The sequence below is a fragment of the Dipodomys merriami genome, unplaced genomic scaffold, assembly GCF_024711535.1.
Source record: "Dipodomys merriami isolate MVZ:Mamm:240054 unplaced genomic scaffold, mDipMer1.0.p SCAF_161, whole genome shotgun sequence".
Taxonomy (NCBI): domain Eukaryota; kingdom Metazoa; phylum Chordata; class Mammalia; order Rodentia; family Heteromyidae; genus Dipodomys; species Dipodomys merriami.
The window spans coordinates 1708572-1733058 of record NW_027202949.1 but is presented as its reverse complement, the minus strand read 5'-3'; positions in this window follow the sequence as shown (position 1 = coordinate 1733058).

Genomic DNA, 24487 nt, shown 5'->3' with positions numbered 1-24487 from the left:
AGGTTGAGGGTTAGGATTAGGGTGAGGGTTAGGTTAAGGGTTAAGGTGAGGGTTAGGGTGAGGGTGAGGGTGAGGGTTAGGGTAAGGGTGAGGGCTACGGTGAGGGTTAGGATTAGTGTGAGGGTTAGGGTGAGGGTGAGGATGATGGTAATTGTAAAGTTGAGGGTGAGGATAGGCTGAGGCTGAGGGTTAAGATAAGGGTGAGTGTTAGGCTTAGAGTGAGGGTTAGGGCAAGGGTTTGGGTTAGGGTTAGGGTGAGGGTTAGATTGAAGATTAGGGTTAGGGTTAATGTGAGGTTTAGGGTGAGGATGAGTGTTAGGGTTAGGTTAAGGGTTAGGGTTAGAATTATGGTTAAGGTGAGGGCTAGGGTGAGGTTTAGGGTTAGGGTTAGGGTTAGGGTGAGGTTTAGGGTTAGCGTGAGGTTGAGGTGAAGGTTCAGGTTGAGGGTTAGTCTGAGGGTAAGGGTTAGGGTTAGAGTTAGGTTTAGGGTGAGGGTAAGGGTGAGGGTTAGGGTGACGGTGAGGGTGACGGTAAGGGTGAGGTTTAGGTTTGGGGTCAGGGTTAGGGTAAGGGTTAGGGTGAGGAGTAGTGTTAGGGTTAGGGTGAGGATTAGGGATAGTGTGAGGGTTAGGGTTAGAGTGACACTAAAGCTTAGGGTGAGGTTTAGGGTTAGGGTGAGGGTTAGCATTAGGGTTAGGTTGAGGGTTAATGTTAGGTTGGAGGTTAGGGTTAGGGTGAGGGTTAGGGTGAGTGTTAGGGTTAGGGTGAGTGATAGGATTAGGGTTAGGGTGAGGGTTAGGCTTAGGGTGATGTGTAGAATGAGGGTAAGGGCTAGGGTGAGGGTGAGAGTAAGGGTTAGGGTATGGGTGAGGGTTAAACTTAGGGTTAGGGTTAAGGTAATGCTGAGGGTTAGGGTGAGGGTGAAGTTAAGGGTTAGGATTAGGGTGAGGGTTAGGGGTAGTTTTAGGGTTCTAGTTACGGTGAGAGGTAGGATGAGGGGTAGCTTTAGAGTTAAGGTTAGAGTTAGTGTGAGGGTTAGGGTTAGGGTGAGGATAAGGTAAGGGTGAGGGTTGGGGTGAGGGTGAGGGTTAGGGTTACTCAATGTGAGGGTTAGGGTTACTGTTATGGTGAGGGTTAGTGTTAGGGTTATGTTTTGGGTGAGGGTGAGTATTTGAGGATGAGGGTTCTGGAGAGTGTGAGGGTTAGGGTTTCAGTGAGGGTTAGGGTTAAGGTGAGTGTTATGGTGACGGTGAGTGCGAGGTTTAGGGTTGGGGTTAGGGTTAGAGTGAGGGGTAAGGTGAGGGGTAGGATTATGCTTAGAGTGAGGTTTAGGTTTACTGTGAGGGTTAGGGTTAGGGTGAGGTTTAGGGTTACTGTGAGGGTTCAAGTTAGGGTTAGGCTTAGTGTTAGGGTGAAGGTAAGGGTTTGGTTGAGGGTTAGGGTTAGGGTGAGGGTTAGGGTTAATGTGAGGGTCAGGGTTAGGGTGAGAGTTAGGGTTAGGTTGAGGGTTAGGGTGAGGTTGAGGGTGACGGTAAGGCTTAGGGTTAGGGTTAGGGTGAGGGTGAGTTTGAGGGTTAGGGATAGGGTTAAAGTTAGGCTTAGGGTTAGGCTGAGGGTGAGGGTGAGGGTGAGACTGAGGGATAGGGTGTGGGTGAGGGTTCGGTTTAATGTAAGTTTAAGGGTGAAAGTGAGTGTTAGGGTGCAGGTGAGGGTTAGATTTAGGGTTAGGGTTAGTATCAGGGTTAGGTTTAGGGTTAGGTTGAGAGTTAGGATGAGGGGTAGGGTTAGGGTTAGGGTTAGGGTTAGGGTTAAGGTTAGGCTGAGGGTGAGGTTGAGGGTGAGGGTTAGGGTTAGTTTCAGCGTTAGGGTTGGGAATAGGGTGAGGGTTAGGATGCAGCTTAGGGTGAGGGTAAGGTTTAGCTTGAGGGTTAGGGTGAGTGTGAGGGTTAGGGTTAGGGTTAGTGTTAGGGTGAGGGTAAGTGTTAGTGTTAGGTTTAAGTTTACGGTGAGGGTGAGGGTTAGGTTTAGGTTGAGGGTTAGGGTTAGGGTGAGGGTGAGGGTGAGAGTGAGGTTTAGGATAAAGGTTAGGGTTAGTGTTATTTTTAGGGTTATGGTTAGGTTTATGGTTACGTTGAGGGTGAGGGTTAGGGTTAGGGTGAGGTTTAGGTTTAGGTTTAGGTTTAGGGTTAGGATGAGGTTTAAGGTGAGTGTTAGGTTTAAAGTTTGAGTGAGGGTTAGGGTTATTGTGAAGGTTAGGGTTAGTGTTAGGGCTAAGGTGAGTGTTAGGGTGAGGGTAATGTAAAGGTAAGGGTGAGGTTTTTGATGAGGGTGAGGGTTACGGTAAGGGTGACGGTTAGTGTTAGGGTGAGGGTTAGGGTTAGCAATAGGGTTAGTGTGAGGGCTAAGGTGAGGGTGAGGGTTAGGGTTAGGGTTAGGTTTAGGGTGAGGGTTAGGCTTAGGCTGAGGGTGAGGGTTAGTGGGAGGGTTGGTGTTAGGGTTAGGCTTAGTGTTAGGGTGAGCGTAAGGGTTAAGGTGAAGTTTAGGGTTAGGGTGAGGGTTAGGGTTAGGGTGAGGGTCAGGGTTAGGGTTAGGGTTAGGCTGAGGGTTAGGTGAGGGTTAGGGTTAGTGTTAGGGTAAGGGTTAGTGTTAGGGTGGGGGTTAGTGTTAGTGTTAGAGTTAGGGCTAGTGTTAGGGTTAGGGTTAGGTTGAGGATTACGTTGAGGGTGAGGGTTAGGGTTAGGTTTAGGTTTATCGTGTGGGTAAGTGATAGCGTTAGGGTTAGGGTGAGTGTTAGAATTAGCATTAGGGTTGGAGTGAAGGTTAGGGTGAGGGTTAGGTTTAGGGTTAAGGTGAGCTTGAGGGTGAGGTTTAGGGTTAGGGTGAGTTTTAGGGTTAGGGTGAAGGTTAGGGTTAGTGTAATGACGGTAATGGTGAGGGTGATGGTTAGGGTTAGAGTTAGGGTGAGGGTTAGGTTTAGTGTGAGGTTTAGGGTGAGGATGAGGTTAAGGCTTAGGTTAAGGGTGAGGGTTAGGGTTAGGGTTAGGGTTAGTGTGAGAGTTAGGGTTGGGGTTAGGTTTAGGATTAATGTGAGGGTAAGAATTAGGGTGATGGTTAGGGTGAGGGTGAATTTTAGGGTTAGGAATAGTGATAGGGTTAGTGTTACGCTGAGCATGAGGGTGAGGGTGAGGGTTAGGGTTAGGGTTTGGGTGAGGGTGATGGTAAGGGTAAAGGTGAGGGTTAGGCTGAGGGTGAGGGTTACGATAAGTGTGAGTGTTAGGGTTAGAGTGAGGGTTAGGGTAAGGATTCGGGTTAGGGTTAGGGTGAGGGTTAGATTGAGGATTAGGGTTAGGGTTAATGTGAGGTTTAGGGTGAGGATGAGGGTTAGGATTAGGTTAAGGGTTAGGGTTAGAATTATGGTTAAGGTAAGGGTGAGGGTTGGGGTGAGGGTGAGGTTTAGGGTTACTCTTAGTGTGAAGGTTAGGTTTATGGTTATGGTGAGGGTTAGGGTTAGGCTTATGTTTAGGGTAAGGGTGGGTGTTAGAGTGAGGATGAGGGTTCTGGAGAGTGTGACGGTTAGGGTTTCGTTGAGAGTTAGGGTTAGGGTGAGGTTTAGGGTTAGGGTTAGGGTTAGGTTTAGGGTAAGGCTGAGGTTTGGGGTTAGAGGTAGGGTTAGGGGGACTGTTAGGGTGACGTTTAGGGTTAGGGTTAGTGTTAGGGTTATGGTTAGGGTGAGGCTGAGGTTGAGGTTTAGGGTTAGGGTTAGTGTCAGAGTTAGGGTTAGGGTGAGGGTTAGGGTGAGTGTGAGGGTTAGGCTGAGGTTTAGGTTTATGATTAGGGTAAGGGTTAGGGTGAGTGTGAGGGTTAGGGTTAGGGTTAGGCTTAGTCTTAGGGTTAGGCTGAGGGTGAAGCTGAGGGTGAGGGTTAGGGTCAGGGTTAGGGTTAGGATTAGGGTTAGGATTAGGGTTAGGGTGAGGGCTTGGGTGAGGGTGAGGGTTAGGGTTAGTGTTAGGGTAAGGTTTAGGATTAGGGTAAGGGTTAGGGTGAGGGTTACGATGAGGGTTAGGTTTACAGTGAGGGTGAGGGTTAGGGTTAGGTTGAGGGTTAGGGTTAGGATTAGAATTGGAGTGAGGGTGAGTGTTAGGATTAGGGTTAGGGTTAAGGTTAGGTTTAGGTTTAGGATTAGTGTTATTGTTACGGTTAGCATTAGAGTTATGGTGTGGGTGAGTGTGAGGGTGAGGTATAGGGTTAGGTTTAGGGTGAGGATTAGGGTTAGGGCTAGGATTAGGGTTAGGACGACGATGAGGTTTCGGGTTAGATTTAGGTTTAGGTGGAGGGTTAATGTTAGGGTTAGTGTTCATTTTAAGGTTAGGGTGAGGGTTAGGTTGAGATTTAGGGTCAGGGTTAGGGTTAGGATTAAGTTTAAGGTGAGGGTGAGGGTGAGGGTTAGGGTTAGGCTTAGGCTTAAGGATAGGCTGAGGGTTAGGGTGGCGGTGAGGATTAGGGTTAGTGTTATGGTTATGGTTAGGTTTAGGGGGAGAGTTAGGATGAGGGTTAGGTTTAGGATTAGGGTTAGGTTAAGGGCTAGGGTGAGGTTTAGGGTTAGGGTTAGGGTTAGGATTAATTTTAGGTTTGGGCTTAAGGTGAGTGTTAGGGTGAGGGTGAGGTTTAGGTTAGGGTTCGGATTAGGGTTAGTGTTAGGGTGAGTGTGAGGGTTAGGGTTAGGGTTAGGCTTAGGGTTAGGTTGAGGGCTAGGGTGAGGGGGAGGTTTAGGGTTAGTGTTTGCGTGAGTTTTATGGTTAGGGTTAGGGTTTGGGTGAGGGTTAGGATTGTGGTTATTGTTAGGGTTAGTGTGAGGGTTAGGGTTAGGCTTAGGCTTAGGGTTAGGCTGAACGTGAGGGTGAGGGTGAGGGTTAGGTTTAGGGTGAGGGTTAGGGTTAGGGTTAGTGTGAGAGCTAGGGTTCGGGTTAAGTTTAGGGTTAGCGTGAGGGCTAGGGTAAGGGTTACAGTGAGGGTGTGGTTTAGGGTTAGGTTGAGGGTTAGGGTAAGGTTTAGAGTTAGGGTGAGGGTGATGGTGAGTGTTTGGGTTAGTGTTAGGGTGAGGGTTAGGATGAGGGTCAGGGTTAGGATTAGGATTAGTGTGAGGGCTAGCGTGAGGTTGAGGTTTAGGGTTAGGGTTGGGGTGAGGTTTAGGGTTAGGGTTAGGGTTAGTGTTAGGGTTTGTGTTACGTTTCGGGTTAGGGTGAGGTTTAGGGTTAGGGTTACAGTCAGCCTGAGGGTTAAGGTTAGGGTTAGAGTGAGGTTTTGGATGATGATTTGGGTTAGGATTAGGGTTAGGTTGAGGGCTAGGGTGAGGGTGAGGGTTAGGGTTAGTTTTTGGATGAGGTTTTGGTTTAGGGTTAGGGTTTGGGTGAGGTTTAGGATGTGGTTTAGAGTTACGGTGAGGGTGAGGGTTTGGCTTAGGTTGAGGGTTAGGGTTAGGATTTGGGTTAGGGTGAGGCGTTAGTTTTAGGGTTAGATTTACGGTTATGGGGAGGGTTAGTTTGAGGTTTAGGGTTAGGTTTATGGGTAGTGTTAGGGTTAAGGTTAGGGTGAGGGTGGGGGTGAGGATTAGGGTTAGGATATGGTTAGGGTTAGGGTTAGGGTGAGGGTTAGGGTTAGGGTTAGGTTGAGGGTGAGGTTTAGGGGTAGAGTTAGGGTTAGAATCAGGGTTTGGCTCATGCTGAGGGTTAGGGTGGGGGTGATGGTAATGGTAAAGTTGAGGTTAAGGCTGAAGGTGAGGATTAAGGTAAGGGTTAGTGTTAGTGTTTGGGTGATGATTAGGGTTAGGGTTAGGGTGAGGGTGAGGTTTAGATTGAGGATTAGTGTTAGGGTTATTGTGAGGTTTAGGGTGAGTATGAGGTTTAGGGTTAGGGATAGGGATAGGGTGAGGTTGAGGTTTAGGGTTAGTGTTAGGGTGAGGTTTAGGGTTAGGGTGATGGTTAGGGTTAGTGTTAGGGTGAGGTTTAGGGTTAGGGTTAAGGTTAGGGTGAGGGCTAGGGTGAGGGTGAGAGTTAGGATTAGGGTGATGGTTAGGTTTATGGTTAGGGTGAGTGTTAAGATGAGTTTTAGGTTTACGGTGAGGGTTAGCTTGAGGATGATGTTAAGAGTAAAGGTGAGGTTTAGGCTGAGGGTGAGGGTTAAGATAAGGGTGAGAGTTAGGATTAGGTTTAGTGTGAGGGCTAGGTTGAGGGTTAGGCTGAGTTTTAAGCTTAGGGATAGGGTTAGGTTTAGGATTTGGGTTAGGGTGAGTGAGTGTGAGCATTAGGGTTAGTGTTAGGGTTAGGCTTAGGGATAGGGGAGGGTTAGGGTTAGGGTTTGGGTTAGAGTGAGGGTGAGGGTGAGGATTAGGGTTAGGTTTAGGGTTTGGTTTAGGGTTAGGGTTAGTGTTAGGGTTTGGGTTAGGGTTAGGGTTACGGTGAGGGTTAGGGTTAGTGTTAGGGTTAGGCTGAGGGTGATGGTGGGGGTGAGGATTAGGTTTAAGATTAGTGTTATTGTTTGGGTTAGGGTTAGAGTTACCTTGAGGTTGAGGGTGAGGGTTAGGTTTAGGGTTAGGGTGGGGTTTGGGTTAGGGTTAGGGTTAGGGTTAGGGTGAGGGTGAGGTTTAGGGGTAGATATAGGTTTAGGGGGAGGTTTAAGGTGAGGGTTAGGGTTAGGGTGAGCGTTATGGTTAGGGTGAGGTTTAGGGTTAGGGTTATGTTTAAGTTTAGACTTATGGTGAGGGTGAGTGTGCGAGTGAGTGTGAGGGTTAGGGATAGGTTAGCGTTAGGCTTAGGGTTAGGCTTAGGTTTAGGCTGAGGGTGAGGTTTAGGGTTAGGGTGAGGGTTAGTGTTAGGATTATGGTGAGGGTTAGATTGAGGGTAGGGTTAGGATTAGGGTTAGGGTGAGGACTAGGGTGAGGGTGATGTTTAGGATTAGGGTTAGGGTGATGGCTATGGTGAGGTTGTGGTTTAGGGTTAGGGTTTGGCTGAGGTTTAGGGTTATGGTTAGGGTTAGGTTTGGGGTGTGGGTGAGGTTTCGATTAAGGTTAGGGTTAAGTTGAGGCTGAGGGTGAGGGTTAATGTTAGGGTTAGGCATATTATTAGTTTAAGGTTTAGGGTGAGTGTGAGGGTTAGGGTTAGTTTTAGTGTTAGTCAGGGTTACACTGAGGGTGAGGGTGAGGGTTAGGGTGAGAGTTAGTGTTCAGGTTAAGTTTAGGGTGAGGGTGAGGGTGAGGGTTAGGGTAACGTTGAGCGTGAGGTTTAGGGTTAGATTGAGGGTTAGGTTTTGGTTTAGGGTTAGTGTTAGGATGAGGTTTAGCATGAGGATTAGCGTTAGGATTAGGGTTAGGGTGAGGGCGAGGGTGAGGCTGAGGGTTAGGGTTAGTGTTAGGGTGTTGTTTAGGTTTAGGGTGAGGATTAGGATGAGGGTTAGGGTTACGGTAAGGGTGAGGGTTAGGGTTAGGGTGAGGGTTAGGGTTAGGATTTGCGTTAGGGTGAGGGTTAGTTTTAGGGTTAAATTTAGGGTTAGGGGGAGGGTTAAGGTGAGGTTAAGGGTTAGGGTTAGGGTTAGTGTTAGGGTTAAGGTTAGGGTGAGAGTTAGTGTTCAGGTTAAATTTAGGGTGAGGGTGAGGGTTAGGTTGAGGGTTAGGGTTAGGGTGAGGGTTAGGGTGAGGTTTAGGATGAGGATTAGGGTGAGGATTAGGGTTAGGGTGAGGGCTAGGGTGAGGGATAGTGTGGGGGTGTGTTTTAGGGCTAGTGTTAGGGTGAGTTTTAGGTTTAGGGTGAGGGTTAGGATGAGGGTTAGGGTTACGATAAGGGTGAAGGTTAGGGTTAGGGTGAGGGTTAGGGTTAAGATTAGGTTAAGGGTCAGGGTGAGGGTTAGGATTAGGGTTAGGGTTAGGGTTATTGTTAGGGTTAGGGTTAGGGTTACGGTTACTGAGAGGGTGAGGGTAAGGGTTAGGGTTAGGGGTAAGGTGAGGTTTTTAGTTTTAGGGTTAGGGTTAGACTTAGGGTTAGGGTGAGGTTAGGGTTAGAGTTAGTGTGAGGTTTAGTGTTAGGGTTAGGGTTTGGGTGAGGCTGAGGAGGAGCGTTAGGGTTAGTGTTAGTGTTAGAGTTAGGGTTACAGTGAGGGTTAGAGTGAGGTTGAGGGTTAGTCTTAGTGTTAGTATTAGGATTAGGGTAAGGATTAGGGTGAGTTTGAGGGTTAGGGTTAGGTTTAGACTTAGGGTTAGGCTGATGGTGAGGATGAGGGTGAGGGTGATGGTTAGGGTTAGGGTTTGGGTGATAGTTAGTGTTCGGGTTAAATTAATGGTTAGGGTGAATGTTAGGGTTAGGGTTATGGTGAGCGTGAGGGTTAGGGTTAGGTTGAGGATTAGGGTTAGGCTTAGGATTAGGGTGAGGGTTATGGTTAGGGTTTGGGTGAGGGTTAAGATGAGGATTAGGGTTAGGATTAGGTTTAGGGTGAGGACTAGGGTGAGGGTGAGGTTTAGGGTTAGAGTTTGGGTGAGGTTTAGGGTTAGGGTTAGAGTTTGGGTGAGGGTTATGATGAGGGTTAGAGTTACGGTGAGGTTGAGGGTTAGGGTTAGGTTGAGGTTATGGTTAGGATTTGGGTTAGAGTGAGGGTTAGTTTCAGGGTTATATTTAGGGTTAGTGGGAGGGTTAGGTCAAGGGTTAGGGTTAGGGTTAGGGTTAGTGTTAGGGTATAGTTTAGGGTGAGGGTTAGGTTGAGGTTTAGGGTTAGGGTTAAGGTTAGAGTTAGGATTAGGGTTAGGGTGAGGATTAGTTTGAGGGTTAGGGTTAGCGTTAGGTTTAGGGTGAGGGTTAGGGTTAGGGTTAGGGTTATTGATAGTGTTATGGTTATGGTTCAATTTGCAGTGAGGGTGAGGCGGAGCGTGAGGGTTATGGTTCGGGTTTGGGTTATTGTTAGTGTTAGGGTTAGTGTTATTTTTAGGGTTAGGGTTAGCGTTACGGTGAGGTTGAGGTGAGGGTGAGGGATTAGGGTTAAGGTGAGGCTTAATTTTAGGGTTAGGGTTAGGGTTAGGGTGAGGGTGAGGTTTAGGGATAGATTTAGGTTTAGGGGGGAGGATTAGGGTGAGGTTGAGGGCTAGGGTTAGTGTTAGGTTTAGGGTGAGGGTGAGGGTTAGGTTGAGGTTTAGGAATAGGGTTAGGTTTAGGATTAGGGTTAGGGTGAATGTGAGTGTGAGGGTTAAGATGAGGGTTAGGCGTAGGCTTAGGTTTAGGCTGAGCTTGAGTGTGGGTGTAAGGATTAAGGTTAGGGAGATGATTACGGTTAGGGTTAGTGTTATTGTTAGGGTTAGGGTTATAGTTACAGTGAAGGTAAGGGTGCGGGTGAGGGTTAGCGTTAGGGTTAGGGTGGGGTTTAGGGTTAGGGTTAGAGTTAGGGTGAGGGTGAGGTTTAGGGTTAGATATAGGGTTAGGGGGAGGGTAAGGGTGATGGTTAGGTTTAGGGTTAGTTTTAGAGTTAGGGTGAGGGTGAAGGTTAGGTTTAGGTTTAGTGTTAGGCTAAGGGTTAGGCTGAGGGTGATGGTGAGGGAGAGGGTTAGGGTTAGGTTGAGGGTTAGGGTTAGGTTTATTGGGAGGGTTATGATGAGGGTTAGGGTCAGGATTATGGTTAGGGTGAGGGTTAGGGTTACGGAAGGGTGAGGGTTAGGGTTAGGGTGAGGGTTAGGGTTAGGATTAAGGTGAGGGTGATTGTGAGGGTTAGGATTAGGGTTAGGGTTAGGGTTATTGTTAGGGTTAGGGTTAGGGTTATGGTTATGGTGAGGGTGAGGTTTAGGGTTAAGTTTAGGGAGAGGTTTTTAGTGTTAAGGTTAAGGTTAGAGTTAGGGTTAGGGTTAGGGTGAGGTTGAGGGGTAGAGTTAGGGTTAGGGTGAGGGTTGGGTGAGGGTTAGGTTTAGGGTGAGGGTTAAGTTGGGGGTGACCGCAAGTTTAAAGATGGGTGTTAGGCCTAGGGTGAGGGTTATGGTAAGGATAAGGGTTAGGGTTAGGGTGAGGGTGAGGGTTAGATTGAGTATTAGTGTTAGGGTTAGGGTGAGGTTTAGGGTGAGGATGAGGGTTAGGGTTAGGGTGAGGGCTAGGTTGAGGTTGAGGATTAGGGTTAGTGTTAGGGTAATGTTAGGGTTAGGGTGAGGGTTATGGTTAGGGTTAGGGTTAGGTTTAGTGTTAGTGTTAGGGGTAGGGTTGGGGTATGTTTAAGGTTAGGGTTAGGGTTATTATTAGGGTTAGCGTTAGGATGAGGTTTAGGTTTAGGGTTAGGGTTAGGCTTAGTGTTTCGCTGAGGGAGAGGATGAGCATGAGGGTTAGGGTTAAGGTTATTTTTAGGGTTAGGGTTTGGTCGAGGATTAGTGTTATTGTTAGGTTTAGTGTTAGAGTTGCGGTGAGGTTGTGGGTGAGGGTGAGGGTTAGGGTTCGGGTGAGGTTTAGCGTTAGGGTTAGGGTGAGGGTGAGGTTTAGGGTTAGAGTTAGGGTTAGGGCGACGGTTAGGGTGAGGTTTAGGGTGAGGGTTAGTGTTAGAGTTAAGGATAGGGTGAGTGTTATGGTGAGGGTGAGGGTTAGGCTTAGGGTTTGGATTAGGAGTAGGGTAAGGTTTAGAGTTAGTGTGAGGGTTAGGGTTAGGGTTCGGGTTAGGCTTAGGGTTTCGCTGAGGGAGAGGGTGAGAATGAGGGTTAGGGTTAGGGTCAGGTTTAGGTTTAGGGTTAGGGTTAGGCTTAGGGTTTGGCTGAGGGAGAGGGTGAGCATGAGGGTTAGGGTTAGGGTGAGGTTTAGGAGTAGAGTTAAGGTAGTGTGAGGATTAGGGTGAGGGTTAGGGTTAAGGTGAGTGTGAGTCTTTGGGTTAGAGTTAGGGTTAGGGTGAGTTTTAGGGTGAGGGTTAGGTTTAGAGTGAGGGTTAGGGTTAGGGTTAGGATGAGAGTGATGGTTTGATTGAGGATTAGTGTTCGGTTAGTGTGAGGTTTATGGTGAGGATGAGGGTTAGGGTTAGGATGAGGGTTAGGGTTAGGTTTAGGGTGAGGTTAATGGTTAGCGTGTTGGTTAGGGTTAGTGTGAGTGTTTGTGTTATGTGTAGGTTTAGTGTTAGGGTGAGGGTAAGTGTTAGGGTGAGGGTTAGTGTTATGGTGAGGGTTATGTTAAGGGTGAGGTTAGGGTTAGGCTTATTCTTAGGGTTAGGTTTAGGGTTACGGTTACGGTGAGCGTGAGTGTTAGGGTTAGGAAGAGGTTTCGGTTTAGGTTTAGGGTTAGTGTTAGGGTTAGGGTGAGAGTGAGGTTTACGGATAATGTTAGGGTTAGTGTTAGGGTTAGGGTTAGGGTGAGGGTTAGGGTTCGGGTTAGGCTTAGGCTTAGGCTTAGGCTTAGGTTGAGCATGAGGGTGAGGGTTAGGGTTAGGGTTAGGGTGACGGTTAGGTTTAGGGTTAGGGTGAGGGTTACCATGAGGTTTAGGGTTAGGATTAAGGTTAGGCTAAAGGCTAGGGTGAGGCTTAGGGTTAGGGTTAGGGTTAGGGATAGTGTTAGGTTTAGGATTAGGGTTAGGGTGAGGGTGAGTGTGAGGGTTAGGGTTAGGGTTAGGTTAGGCTTAAGGTTAGGGTGAGCGTTAGAGTTAGGGTTAGTTTTAGGGTGAGGATTAGTGTTAGGTTTAGGGTTAGGGTTAGGGTTATTGTTATTGTTATTGTTAGGGTTAGAGTTAAGGTGAGGGTGAGGGTGAGGTTGAGGGTTAGGATTAGGGTTAGATTGGGGTTTAGGGTTAGGGTTAAGGTTAATGTTAGTGTGAGGGTGAGTTTTAGGATTAGATATAGGTTTAGGGGGAGGGCTATGGGGAGGGTTAGGGTGAGGGTCTGTGTTAGGGTTAGAGTGAGGGTGAGGGTTAGGTTCAGGTTTAGGGTTAGGTTAGGGTTAGGATTAGTGTGATGGTTAGTGTTAGGGTTAGGGTTAGTTTTAGGGTGAGGGTAAGTGTTAGGATGATGGTTTGGGTTAGGGTGAGGTTTATGGTTAGGGTGAGGGTTAGGATTAGTGTTAGGGTTACTGTTAGGTTTAGGTTTAGGGTTTGGGTTGCGGTGAGGGTGAGGGTGAAGGTCAGGGTTATGGTTAGTGTGAGGTTTAGGGTTTGGCTGAGGGTCAGAGTTAGGTTTTGGGTGAGGGTGAGGTTTAGGGTTATACAGGGTTAGCGGGAGGTTTAGGTTGAGGATTAAGGTTAGGGTTAGTTTTAGGGTTAGGTTTAGGTTGAGAGTTAGGGAGAGTGGTTAGGGTTATGGATAGGGTTAGGAATAGGGTTAGGGTGAGGGTGAGGTTTAGGTTTAGATTTAGGTTTAGGGGTAGGGTTATTTCGAGGGTTAGGATTAGGGTTAGTGTTAGGGTTAAGGTTAGGTTGAGGGTTAGGTTGAGGCTTAGGTTTAGGGTTAGTGTTAGGGTTCAGATAAGGCTTAGGGTGAGGGTGAGTGTGAGGGTTAGGGTTAGGGTTAGGCTTAGGCTTAGGGTTTTGCTGAGGGTGATTTTGGGTGATGATTAGGGTTAGGGTGATGGTTAGGGTTTGGGTTACGGTGAGGAATAGAATATGGTTTATGGTTCGGATTAGGGTTAGGGTGAGGGCTAGGGTGAGGGTGAGGGTTAGGCTATGGCTTAGGCTTAGGTTTAGGCTGAGCATGAGGTTGAAGGTGAGGGTTAGGGTTATGGTCTTGGGTAGGTTTACGGTTAGGGTGAGGGTTAGCATGAGATTTAGTGTTAGGGTGATGGTTATGGTGATTATGATGGTAAAGGTAAAGGTGAGATTTAGGCTGAGGATTAGGGTTAAGATAAGTGTGAGGGTTTGGATAAGTTTAGGGTTAGGTTAAGGTTTAGGGTTTGGGTTAGGGTTAGGGTTAGATTGAGGATTCAGTTTAGGGTTAGTGTGAGGTTTAGGGTGAGGATGAGGGTTAGTGTTAGGGTGAGGGTGAGGGTTAGAATTAGGTTTAGGGTGAGGGCTAGGGTGAGGGTGAGGGTTAGGGTTAGGGTTAGGATGAGGGCTAGGGTGAGGGTTAGGTTGAGGTTTAGGGTTAGTGATAGGGATAGGTTTAGGATTAGGGTTAGGGTGAGGGTGAGGATGAGGGTTAGGGTTAGGTTTAGGTTTAGGCTTACGGTTAGGGTGAGGATTAAGTTTCTAATTTGGGTTAGGGTGAGGGTGAGGCTGAGGATTAGGGTTAGGTTTAGGGTTAGGGTTAGGGTTAGGGTTACAGTGAGGGTTAGGGTTAGGGTTAGGCTTAGGGTTAGGCTGAGGGTGAGGGTGGGGGTGAGGATTAGGGTTAGGTTTAGTGTTAGGTTTATCGTTAGTGCTATGGTTAGGGTTAAGTTTGCCGAGAAGGTGAGGCTGAGGATGAGGGTTATGGTTAATTTTAGGATTATGGTTAGTGTTATTGTTAGCGTTAATGTTAGAGTTACGGTTAGGTTGACTGTGAGGGTGAGGGTTAGGGTAGGGTGAGGTTGAGGGTTAGGTTTAGGGTTAGGGTTAGGTTTAGGGTTAGGGTATGGGTGAGGTTTACGGTTAGAATTAGGGTTAGGGGGAGGGTTAAAGTGAGGTTTAGGGTTAGGGTTAGTGTTAATGTCAGGGTGAGGGTGAGGGTTAGTTTGAGGTTTAGGGATAGAGTTAGGTTTAGGTTTAGGGTTTGTTTGAGGGTGAGTGTGAGGGATAGGGTCAGGGTTAGGTTTAGACTTAGGGTTACGCTGAGACTTAGGGTTAGGCTGAGGGTGAGGGTTAGGTTTAGGATTGGGGTTAGGTTGATGGTTAGGGTTAGGGTTAGTGTTATTTTTAGGGTAAGGATGAGGGTGAAGGTTAGGTTGAGGTTTAGGGTTAGGGTCAGTGTGAGGGTTAGTGTTAGGTTTAGGGTTAGTGTTAGGGTGAGGGTAAGTGTTATGGTGAGGCTTTGGGTTATGGTGAGGGTTATGGTTAGGCTGAGGGTTAGGGATATGTTTATTGTTAGGGTTAGGGTTACGGTTACAGTTTCGGTGAGGGTGAGGGTTAGGGTTAGGTTTAGGATGAAGTTTAGGGTTAGGGTTAGGGTTAGAGTTAGGGTTAGTGTTAGGGTTAGGGTTAGGGTGAGGTTTAGGGTAAAGGTTCGGTTTATGGTTAGGGTGAGGCTTATATTGAGAATTAATGTTAGGTTTAGTGTGAGGTTTAGGGTGAGGATGAGTATTAGGGTTAGGCTGAGGGTGAGTGTTAAGATAAGGGTGAGGGTTCGGGTTAGGGTTCGGGTTAGGGTAAGGTTTTGGGTTATGGTTAGGGTGAGGGTTGGATATGGTTAGTGTGAGGTTTAGGGTGAGGATGAGGATTAGGGTTAAGGTGAGGGTGAGGGTTAGAATTAGCGTTAGGGTGATGGTCAGGGTTTGGGTTAGGGTTAGGGTTAGAGTGAGGTTCAAGATTAGGGTGAGGGCTAGGGTAAGTGTGAGGGTTAGTGTTAGGGTTAGGGTTAGTGTTAGGGTGAGGTTAAGTTTTAGGTTGAGGTTTAGGTTTAGGGTGAGGGTTATTGTTAGGGTTAGGGTTAGGGTTTCGGTTACTGTGAGGGTGAGCTTGATGGTTAGGGTTAGGGTGAGCTTAAGTGTTAGGGTTATGGTTAGAATTAGGGTTAGTGTGAGGGTGAGGTTTAGGGGTAGAGTTATGTTTAGGGTGAGGTTTAGGGTGAGGTTTAGGGTCAGGGTGACGTTTAGGGTGGGGGTGACGGTAAGGGTAAAGGTGAGTGTTAGGCCAAGGGTGAGGGTTACGGTAAGGGTGAGGGTTAGTGTTAGGGTGAGGTTAGGGTAAGTGTTAGGGTGAGGGTCAGGGTTAGATTGAGGATTAGTGTTAGGGTTAGTGTGAGGTTTAGGGTGAGGATGAGGGTTAGGCTTAGGGTGAGGGCTAGGAAGATGTTGAGGGTTAGGGTTAGTGTTAGGGTGAGTTTTAGGGTTAGGGTGATATTAGGGTTAGTTTGAGGGTTAGTGTTAGGGTTAGGGTGAGTGTTAGGGTTAGGTTTATTGTTAGGGTTAGGGTTAGGGTCACAGTTACGGTGAAGGTAAGGGTGAGGTTTAGGTTTGGGTTTAGGATGAGGTTTAGGTTTAGGTTTTGGGTTAGAGTTAGGGTTAGGGCTAGGGTGAGGGTGAGGTTTAGGGTTGGGGTTAGGATGAGGTTTAGGTTTAGGGTTTGGTTTAGAGTTACGGTTAGGGTTAGCGTGAGGGTGAGCTTTAGGGTTAGAGTTATGATTAGTGTTAGGGTTAGGTTTAGGGTGAGGGTTAGGTTTAGGCTTAGGGTGAGGGTTAGGATGAGGTTTAGGGTTAGGATTAGTGTTAGGGTGAGGGCTATGGTGAGTGTTAGGGTGAGGGTTAGGGTTAAGGATAGGGTTATGTTTAGGATTAGGGTAAGGGTGAGTGTGAGTGTGAGCATTAGGTTTAGGGTTAGGTTTAGACTTTTGGTTAGGGTGACGGTTAGGGCTAGGGTTTGGGTTAGGGTGAGGGTGTGGCTGATTATTAGGGTTAGGTTTAGGATTAGGGTTAGGGTTAGGTTTAGGTTTACGGTGAGGGTTAGGGTTAGGCCTAGGTTAGGCTTAGGGTTAGGCTGAGGGTGAGGGTGGGGGTGAGGATTACTTTTAGGGATAGTGTTCAAATTCGGGTTATTGTTAGTGTTTGGGTTTGGGTTAAGTTTGTGGTGAGGGTGAGGCTGAGGTTGAGGGTTAAGTTTAGGGTTAGGTTTAGTGTGAGGTTTAGAGTTTGGGTTAGTTTTAGGGTTAGGGTGAGGGTTAGGGTTAGGGTTACTGTAATGCTGAGGGTTAGGGTTAGTTTGAGGGTTAGGGGTAGGGTTAGGCTGAGGGTTAGTTTGGGGGTGAGGAATAGGTTTTGGGTTATGGTTAGTGTTTGGGTTAGGATGAGGGTTAGGATGAGGATTAGGGTTAGAATTAGGTTTAGGGTGAGGGCTAGGGTGAGGGTGAGGATTAGGGTTAGGCTCAGGCTTAGGCTTAGGGTTAGGCTGAGGGTGGGGGTGAGGGTGAGGGTTAGTGTTAGGTTGATGGATAGGATTAGGGTTAGGGTGAGTGTTAGGTTAGGGTTAAGGTGAGGGTTAGGGTGAGCGTGATGGTAAGAGTTAAGCTGAGGGTTAGGCTGAGTGTGAGTGTTCCCCTCAGGGTGAGGGTTACTATTAGTGTGAGAGTTAGGATAAGGGTTATGGTGAGGGTTAGGGTGAGGATGAGGGTTATATTGAGGATTATGGTTATATTTAGTGTGAGGTTTAGGGTGAGGATGAGGGTTAATGTTAGGGTGAAGGTTAGGGTTTGAATTAGGTTTAGGGTGAGGGCTAGGGTGAGGGTGAGGGTTAGGGGTAGGGTGAGGTTTAGGGTTAGGGTGAGAGTTAGGGTTACTGTTAGGGTTAGTGTTAGAGTTAGGGTTAGGGTAAGCTTGAGGGTAAGTGTTAGGGTGAGTGTTAGGTTTAGGGTGAGGGTCATGGTTAGGGTGAGGGTTAGGTTTAGTTTTAGGTTTATTGTTAGGTTTCAGGTTAGGGTTACAGTGAGGGTGAGGGTGAGGGTTATGGTTAGGGTGAGGTTTAGGGTTAGGGTTAGGGTTTGATTTAGGGTTAGGTTGAGTGTGAGGTTTAGGTTTAGAGTTAGGGTTAGGGTGAGGCTGAGGGTGAGGGTGTGTGTTAGGGTAAGGATTAGGTTTATGGTTAGGCTTAGTTTTATTGTAAGGGTTAGGGTTATGGTTACGGTTAAGGTAAGGGTTAGGGTTAAGGTGAAGGTTAGGGTGAGGGTTAGGTTTAGGTTTAGGGTGAGGGTTAGGTGAGGGTGAGGGTTAGGGTTAGGTTGAGGGTTAGGTTTAGGGTGAGGGTTAGGGTTAGGATTAGGGTTAGGCTGAGGGCTAGGGTGAGGTTTAGGTTTAGTGTGAGGTTTAGTGTTAGGGTTAGGCTTAGTGTTAGGTTGAGGGTAAAGATTAGGTTGAGGGTTAGGGATAGGTTTAGGTTTAGGGTGATGATAAGGGTTAGAGTGAGGGTTAGGGTCAGGGTGACTGTTAGGGTTAGCATTATCGTTAGGGTGAGGGTTATTGTGAGGGTTAGGGTAAGCTTCGGGTGAGAATTAGGGTTAGGGTGAGGGTTAGGTAGAGTGTGAGGGTAAGGGTAAGTGTGAGGGTTAGGGTGAGTGTAAGGATTATGGTAAGGGTGTGGGTTAGGGTGAGTGTTAGGTTTAGGTTTACAGTAAGGGTGAGGGTTAGGGTGAGTGTTAGGTTTGGGGTTAGTGTTAGGCTGACGGTGAGATTGAGGTTTGGAATCAGGGTGAGCGTTAGGTTTAGGGTGAGGGTTAGGATTAGGATTAGGGTTAGGGTGCGGGCTAGGTTGAGGGTGAGGGTTAGGGTTAGGGATAGGGTTAGGGTGAGGGTTAGGGTTAGGCTGAGGATTAGGGTTAGTGTAACGCTTAGTTTTAGTGTTAGGTTTAGTGTTAGGGTGAGCATAAATTTTAGGGTTAGGATTAGGTTTAAGTTGAGGGTGAGGGTTAGGTTAAGGGTGAGGGCTAGGGTTAGGGTGTGGGTGAAGGTGAGGGTTAGGATAAGGGTTAGGGTTAGGGTTATTTTTTTGGTGTAGGGTTAGGTTTATGGTTACGTTGAGGGTGAGGATGAGGGTGAGGGTTAGGGTTAGGGTGATGTTTAGGGTTTGGGTTAGGTTTAGGTTTAGGGTTAGGATGAGATTTATGGTGAGGGGTAGGGTTAAGTTTAGGTTTAGGGAGAGGATTTGTTTGAAAGTTAGGGTTAGGGTGAGGGTTAGGTTGAGGATTAAGGTTTGGATTAGGGTTAGGGTGAGAGTGAGTGTTCGGGTGAGTTTAAGGGTTAGCTTAGGGTTAGGGTTATGGTGAGGGTTAGTGTGAGGGTAAGGGTTAGGTTTAGGGTTAGGCTTAGTGTGAGGTTTATGGTGAGGTTGAGAGTTAGGGTTAGGGTTAGGGTGAGGTTAAGGTTTAGGGTGAGGTTTAGGGTGAGGGTGAGTGTTAGGGTTAGCATTAGGGTTTGGGTGAGTTTTAGTGTGAGTGTTTTGGTTTGGTTAGGGTGAGGTTTTGGGTTAGTGTGAGGGTTAGGGTCAGGGTAAGGTCAGGGTAAGGGTGAGGTTTTTGGTGAGGGTGAGGGTTACGGAAAGGGAGATGTTTAGGGTTAGGTTGAAGATTAGGGTTAGGGTTAGGAAAAGGGTTAGTGTGAGGGGTAAGGTGAGGGTGAGGATTAGGATTAGGGTTAGGTTTAGGTTGAGGGTGACATTTAGACTGAGGGTTAGGGTTAGTGTGAGGGTTGGTATTAGGGTTAGGCTTAGTGTTAGGGTGAGGTTAAGGATTACGGTGAGGGTTAGGTTTAGGGTGTGCGTTAGGTTTAGGGTGAGGGTTAGGGTTAGGGTTAGGGTAAGGGTAAGGGTCAGGTTTAGGGCTAGTTTTAGGGTTATTCAGGGTTTTCGTGAGGTTTAGGGTTAGGGATCGTGTAAGGGTTAGGGTTAGGGTTAGTTTGAGGATTAGGTTGAGGGTTAGCGTGAGGGTTAGGGTTAGTGTGAGGGTTAGGGTTAGACTGAGGGTGAGGGTGAGGGTGAGAGATAGGGTTAGGGTTAGTGTTAGGGTTAGAGTTATGATGAGGGTGAGGGTTTGGTTTAGGATTAGGGTTAGGGAGAGGTTTTGGGTTAGGTTTGCGGTTAGGATGAGTTTTAGGGTGAGGGGTAAGTTTAGGTTTAGGGTTAAGTTTAGGTTAGGGTGAGGGTGAGGATAAGGTTTAGGCTGAGGGTTAGGGTGAGGGTTAGGGTTAGGAATAGGGTTAGGGATAGGGTGACTGTTAGCTTGAGGGTTAGGTTTAGGGTTAAGGTTAAGGTTTCGGGTGAGGGTTAGGGTTCAGTTTAGGGGTAGGTTAAGGGTTTCGTGTTTGGGTTAGGGTTAAGGTTAGGGTGAGGTTTAAGGTGAGGGTGAGGGTTAGGGTTAGGTTTAGGTTTATGGTGTGTTTAAGTGATATCATGAGGTTTAGGTGGGTGTTAGAGTTATTAGTAGGTTTTGGGTGAGGGTGAGGGCGAGGGTTAGGGTTAGGGTTAGGATGAGTTTTAGGGTTAGGGTGAGGGTTAGGGTTAGGGTTAGCGTGAGGGTGAGGGTGACGGTGAGGGTTAGGGTTAGTGTTAGGTTGAGGGTTAGGTTTAGTGTGAGGTTTATGGTGAGGATGAGGTTAAGTGTTAGGGTGAGGGTTAAGGTAAAGGTGAGGGTTAGGTTTAGGGTTAGTATTAGGATGAGGGTTAGGGTGAGGGTTAGTGTTAGGTTTAGGGTTAGGGTGAGGGTGAGGGTTAGGGTTAGTTTTAGGGTGAGGGGGAGGGTTAGGGTAAGGGTTAGGGTGAGGGCTAGGGTGCGTATTAGGGTTAGGGTGAGGTTTAGGGTTAGGGTGAGGCTTAGGGTTAGGGTTACTTTGAGGTTGGTGTGAAGGTGAAGTTTAGGATGAGGGATAGGATTAGGTTGAGGGTTAGGTTTAGCCTTAGGGTGAGGGTTAGGGTTAGGTTTAGGTTGAGGTTTGGGGTGAGGGGTAGGTTTAGGTTTAGGGTTAGGGTTAGGTTTAGTGAGAGGGTTACGGTTAGGGTTAGGGTGAGTGTGAGGTTAAGGGTTATGGTGAGGGTTATGATGAGGTTGATCGTTAGGGTTAGGATTAGGGGTGGGGTTAGGGTAAGTCTGAGCATGAGGGTGTGGGTGCGGTCAGGTTTACGGTTAGGTTTACGTTTAGGGTCAGGGCTAGGATGAGGGTGAGGGTTAATGTGAAGGTGAGGGTGAGGGTGAGGGTCTTTGTTAGATAATCATTAGGGTTAGGGTGAGGATTAGGTGAGAGTGAGGGTGAGGGTGAGGGTGAGCTTTCCAGTTAGGGTGTGGGTTAGTGAGGGTTAGGGTGAGGGTTCAGGTGATGGTGAGAGTTAGGGTAAGGTTGAGAGTTAGGGTTAGGTTTAGGGTTAGAGTTAGGTTTAGGGTTAGAGTTAAGGTGAGGGTTCGGGTGAGGGGTACTGTTAAGGTTAGGGTGATCATTAGGGTTAATGTGATGGTTAGGGTTAGGGTGAGGATAATGTAAGGGTGACGGTTAGGGTGAGGGTGAGGGTTAGGGTTACTGTTAGGGTGAGGGTTAGGCTTAGCTTTAGTGTTAATGTGAAGGTGAGGGTGAGGGTTAGTGTTAGGCTTAGGGTTAAGGTGAGGGTGAGGGTGAGGATGAGGTTTAGCTTGAGGGTTAGGGTTAGGGTGAGGGTTAGGTTTAGGGTTAGGGTTATTGTTAGGGCTAGGTTTAGGGTTAGGGTGAGGATAAGGGTGAGGGTGAGGGTGTGGGTTAGTGTTAGGGTTAGATTTAGGGTGAGGGTGAGGGTTAGAGTTAGGGTGAGGGGTAGGGATAAAGTTACGGTGAGGGTTAGGGTTAGTGTGAAGGTTAGGGTTAGGGTTCGGGTTAGGGTGAGGGTTAGGTTGAGGGTTATGGTTTGGATTAGCGTTAGGGTGAGAGTGTGGATTAGGGTGAGGTTAATGGTTAGCTTAGGGTTTGGGTTAGGGTGAGGGTTAGGGTGTGGGTAAGGGTTAGGGGGAGAGTGAGGCTTAGGGTGGGGTTTAGGGTGAGATTGAGGGTTAGGGTTAGGGTTAGGGTGAGGTTAAGGTTTAGGGTGAGGTTTAGGGTGAGGGTGAATGTTAGGGTTAGCATTAGGGTTAGGGTGAGGTTTAGTGTGAGTGTTTTGGTTAGGTTAGGGTGAGGTTTTGGGTTAGTGTGAGGGTAAGGGTGAGGGAAAGGTATGGGTAAGCGTGAGGTTTTTGGTGAAGGTGAGGGTTACAGAAAGGGAGAGGGTTAGGGTTAGGGTGAGGGTTAGGTTTAGGGTTAGGAAAAGAGTTAGTGTGAGGGATAAGTGAGGGTGAGGATTAGGGTTAGGTGAGGTTTAGGTTGAGGGTTAGGTTTAGGCTGAGCGTTAGGGTTAGTGTGAAGGTTGGTGTTAGGGTTAGGCTTAGTGATAGGGTCAGGGTAAGGTTTAGGGTGAGGGTTAGATTTAGGGTGAGGGTTAGGGTTAGGGTGAGGGTTTGCTTTAGCGTTAGGGTAAGGGTAAGGGTTAGGGTTAGGTCTAGGTTTAGGGTTATTGAGGTTTAGCGTTAGTTTTAGTTTAAGGGTTAGGGTTATGGTTAGTGTGAGGATTAGGTTGAGGGTTATTGTGAGGGTTAGGGTTAGTGTGAGGGTTAGGGTTAGGCTGAGGGTGAGGGTGAGGGTTAGGATTAGGGTTAGTGAGAGGTTTTTGGTTAGGTTAAGGGTTAGGATGAGGGTTAGGGTGAGGGCTAAGGTTAGGTTTAGGTTGAGGTTAGATTTATTGTGAGGTTTAGCATTAGTGTTAGGGTTAGGGTGACAGTGAGGATAAGGTTTAGGGTGAGGGTTAGGGTGAGGAATAGGGTTAGGGATAGGGTTAGGGTTAGGGTGACTGTTAGCTTGAGGGTTAGGTTTAGGGTTAGGGTTAAGGTTTCTGGTGAGGGTTAGGGTTCAGTTTAGGTTTAGGTTAAGGGTTTCGTGTTTGGGTTAGGGTTAGGGTTAAGGTGAGGTTTAGGGTGAGGGTGAGGGTTAGGTTTAGGTTTATGGTGTGGGTAAGTGATAGTGTGAAGGTTAGGGTGAGTGTTAGAGTTAGCAGTTGGGTTGGGGTGAGGATGAGGGTTAGGGTTAGGGTTAGCGTGTTTTAGGGTTAGGGTGAGGGTTAGGGTTAGGGTGAGCGTTAAGGTTAATGTGAGGGTTAGGTTTAGGGTGAGGATAAATTAAGGGTGAGGGTTAGGGTGAGGGTGAGGGTTAGGGTTACTCTTAGGGTGAGGTTAAGTTTTAGGTTTAGTGTTAAGGTTAGGGTAAGTGTGAGGGTTAGGGTTAGGCTTAGGGTTAAGTTGAGGTTGAGGGTGAGGGGCAGGGCTAGCCGTGAGGGTGAGGGTTAGTGTGAGGGTTAGGTTTACGGTTAGGGTTAGGGTTATTGTTAGGGTAAGTGTTGGGAGAAGATGAGGATAATGGTGAGTGTGAAGTTTAGGGTTAGGATTAGGGTTAGGGTGAGCCTGTGGGTGAGGGTGAAGGTGAGGGTTAGGGTGAGGGTTAGGCTAATGGTTGGGGTAAGGCTTAGGTTTAGGGTGATGTTTAGGGTGAGGGTGAGGGTAAGGGTGAGGCTGAGGGTTTGGTTGAGCGTTTGGATTAGGGTTAGGGTGAGGTTGAGTGTTAGGTTGAGTGTTAGGGTTAGGTTTACGGTGAGGGTGAGTGTGAGGGTTAGGGTTAGGGTTAATGTTAGGCTTAGGTTAACCTGTGGGTGAGGGAGAGTGTGAGGGTTAGGGTTAGGGTGATTGTGAGGGTTAGGTTTAGGGTTAGTGTGAGGTGTAAGGTGAGGGTTAGGGTTAGAATTAGGGTTAGGGTTAGAATTAGAGTTCGATTTAGGCTGAGTGTGAGTGTGAGGGTTAGGGTTAGGGTTAGGCTTATGCTTAGGTTTAGGCTGAAGGTGAGGGTGAGGGTAAGACTGAGAGTTAAGGTGTGTGTTAGGGTTAGGTTTAATGTAAGGGTTAGGGTGAAAGTGAGTGTTAGGGTGCGGTTGAGGGTTAATGTTACGGTTAGAGTTAGGGTCAGGGTTAGGTTAAGGGTTAGGTTGAGACTTAGGTTGATGGGTAGGGTTAGGGTTAGGGAGAGGTTTAGGGTTAGTTTGAGGGTTAGGGTTAGGGATAGGGTGAGGGTTAGGATGAGGGTTAGGGTGAGGGTAAGGTTTAGGGTGAGAGTTAGTGTGAGTGTCAGGGTTAGGGTTAGGGTTAGTGTTAGGGTGAGGGTGAGGTTTAGGTTTACTGTTAGGGTTTGGGATAGGGTTAGGTTCAGGGTTCGGGAGACGGTTAGGATGAGGGTTAGGATGAGGTTTAGGTTTAGGGTGAGGGTTAGGTTTAGGGTGAGGATAAGTGTGAGGTTGAGGTTTAGGGTTAGGGTTAGGGCTAGAGGTAGGATGAGGGTTATTGTTAGTGTTAGGATTAGGTTTAGAGAGAGGGTTAGGATGAGGGTTAGGGTAAAGGTTAGGGTTAGGGTTAAAGGTTAGGGTGAGGGTTAGGGTCAGGGTGAGTGTTAGGGTGAGTGTGAGGGTTAGAGTTAGCATTAGGTTTAGGGTGAGGTTTAGGGTGAGGTATAGGGTTAGGTTTAGGTTTAGGGTGAATGCTAGGGTGTCGGTGAGGGTTAGGGTTAGGGTGAAGGTGAGGGTTAGGTTTAGGGTTAAGCTGATGGTTTGGGTGAGGTATAGGGTTAGGAGTAGTGTTAGGTTTAGAGTTAGGTGACTGATAGGGTTAGGTTTAGGGTGAGGGTTAGGGTGAGGATGAGGGTGAGTGTTAGGGTGAAGGTGAGGATTTGAGAAAGTATGAGGTTTAGGGTTAGGATGAGGGTTAGGGTTGGGTGAGTGTTAGGGTGACAGTGAGGGTTAGGGTTAGGGTTGGGTTTAGGGTTAGGGTTGGGTTTAGGGTTAGGGTGAGGGGTAGGGTGAGGGGTAGGGTTAGGATTAGGGTGAGGGATAGGGTTAGTGTGAGGGTTAGGGTTAGGGTGAGGTTTAGGGTTACATTGAGGGTTCATGTTAGGTTTAGGCTTAGTGTTAGGGTGAGGGTAAGTTTTAGGTTGAGGGTTAGGTTTAGGGTGAGGTTTAGGGTTAGTATGAGGGTTAGGGCTAGATTGAGGTTAAGGGTGGGGGTTAGGGTTAGGGTGATGTTTAGGGTGAGGGTGAGTGTTAGGGTGAGGGTGAGGGTTCACTTGAGGGTTTGGGTTAGGGTTAGGGTGAGGTTGAGGGTGAGGGTGAGACTTAGGGTTAGGTTTAGTGTGACAGTGAGTGTGAGGATTAGGGATAGTGTTAGGCTTAGGTTTAGGGTTAGGCTGAGGGTGATTGTGAGCATGATGGTTACGGTTAGGGTGAGGCTTAGGATTAGTGTGAGGGTTAGCGTTAGGGTTAGGGTTAGGTTTAGGTTGGAGGTTAGGTTTAGGGTGAGGGTTAGCGTTAGGGGTAGGGTTAGGTTGAGGGGGAGGGGGAGATTTAGGTTTAGGATTAGGTTTAGGATGAGCCTGTGGGTGAGGGTGAGGTTTAGGGTTAGGGTGAGGGTTAGGCTAAGGTTTAGGGTGAGAGTTAGTTTTAGGTTGACGTTTAGGTTGAGGGTTTGGGTTAGGGTTAGGGTGAGTGAGAGGGTTAGGATTAGTGTTTGGGTTAATTTTAAGGTGAGGGTGAGTGTGAGCGTTAGGTTTAGGGTTATTGGTAGGCTTAGGTTTAAGCTGAGGGTGAGGGTGAGTGTGAGGGTTAGGGATAGTGTTAGGCTTAGGTTTAGGGTTAGGCTGAGGGTGACTGTGAGCATGATGGTTAGGGTTAGGGTGAGGCTTAGGGTTAGGGTGAGGGTTAGCGTTAGGGTTAGGGTTAGGTTTAGGTTGGAGGTTAGGTTTAGGGTGAGGGTTAGCGTTAGGCGTAGGGTTAGGTTGAGGGGGAGGGTGAGGTTTAGGTTTAGGATTAGGTTTAGGAT